We start from the raw sequence: 1,904 nt of genomic DNA on the forward strand, positions 1-1,904 counted from the left end.
TGTCACTGATGGAGTTTTGGTTCCTTGCCGCTGTTGCCTCTGGCTTGCTTAGTTGGGGACACTTCATTTCCAGCGATATCGTTGACTTGATTGCACAGATACTATTTAAACTGAACTGAGCTGGATGATGACATCACTGAATTCAATGATGAACTGCCTTTAACTGAAAATTGAGTGTTTACTATTGTCATTTTGCATTATTGACACACTATTTTCCTAATTAATGTTGTACAGTTGCTTTGACACAATCTGTATTGTTAAAAGTGCTATATAAATAAAGGCGACTTGACTTGACTAAAGTATGCCATTGTGGTAATTATAGACGCAACACTATAGTCGACATCTCCTTTACCAGCGCTGTCGATGTCTTTCAGAACGGACCTGACATCCTTTTTCCACCTTGGAAGTTGACTCAAAAAAATGCAGCACCTTTTTTCCTTTTCTGCTGAGAGATTCTGTGAGCCTAGTGTTAACATCAATCCCTGTCAGAGTGTTGAAATGGGCACACAAAATGTGAACAGAAATGTGAACAGTCTTCATGAACAGAAATGGCCACTGGTCTTGGAGTTCATCGATGGTGGGTGGGGGGTTGTTATTGATGGCATAGTGCTGAGAAGCATATGTTATCTTCATCAATTCTTCCACCTGGCCACGCTCTGCTGCTCGGGGTCCCTCTTGAGAAAATAACAAACCTTTCCTTTCCTTTTTTCCCACTGATTCTAGAGTCTCATCTTCAAGGAAGTCAACTGGGTGCCAATTGATGCAGCCATAGCTATCTGTTTTTGTACATTTGGATGCGGTGCTCTCACTCCTGGGTGTAGACTCATTGTCGTTGATACGCCATTTTGTTTTCTAACTCTCACCAGTGTGTTGTCACTATTGACAAGTTCAACCCTTGCTTTTATTTGATTTAGCAAGGATCCATAACCACAGCCAATCAGCTCTCCTTCCATCGTTACATCCGCAATGCTTTTTGGATATTTTTCCATGATTCTTCTTGCAATTTCTGAACACTGGCTTCTAGTAGGGTTTAAGCATACCTTTTGAATTGAGTCTACAAAAGTTCTCACCATAACTAAAAGCTCCTGCTTCCTGGGTCGCTGGCCTTGTGCAAAACATTGTCGCAAATTTGGTGGCATCTTCTCCCACGGTACTTCATATGACGAGACCCAGTCAGAGACTTGAACAGAGACATGGCCTGCTTGACTGAGGCACAGAGGGAGCTCAAACGTCCTTAGCAAACCCTCATAACTGAGTGCCCAACAAGATGGGAATCCAAAGAAAAGATGATTGCCAGAGAGCTGGAACAGGCCAAAGCTCCCTCATCGCAACCTGGCAGGATATTGAAGTATTGGAGTCTATTCACAAGATACTGCATCCTCTCTTCGAATTTACAGATGCTCTTTCTGGAGAAGAGTATGTGAGCATCTCCTACCTCAAGCCAGTTCTAAACCTTCTGGCCACATCAATCCTGGCTGAAGATGCTGAGGACACTGACCTGACTAGGTTGATTAAAACCAAGCTCCTGGCATACCTCAGTAACAAATATAGTGACTCCTTCACCCAGGAGCTTTTGTATGTTGCACCGTTCATGGACAGCTAGAATCAACAAGACAAACATATAACCAGGTTAATAATAATTATGTCCTTGAATATGATACTGCACTAATTTGATTGTTTTTTCATCTGGCAGTAGAGAAGATCTAGTACCGAAACTAAGCGGAACTTAAAAGCAGCTCGTAAGTGTATTTATTTCTTGTCTCATTAGTGTTTAGCGCAGTTGTTGTTGCTAGGAAATGCTTGTTTTGTTTACTGTGTAGCATTTGGTCTCGTACTGTATCGCATACCTTTTCAGTGTCGTGCGCTTGCTGAGCCCTTTGTTGTGATAAACAGTAAAGTGTGTT

This window comes from Sinocyclocheilus rhinocerous, unplaced genomic scaffold, assembly GCF_001515625.1.
Source record: "Sinocyclocheilus rhinocerous isolate Xijiao unplaced genomic scaffold, SAMN03320098_v1.1 scaffold5187, whole genome shotgun sequence".
NCBI lineage: Eukaryota > Metazoa > Chordata > Actinopteri > Cypriniformes > Cyprinidae > Sinocyclocheilus > Sinocyclocheilus rhinocerous.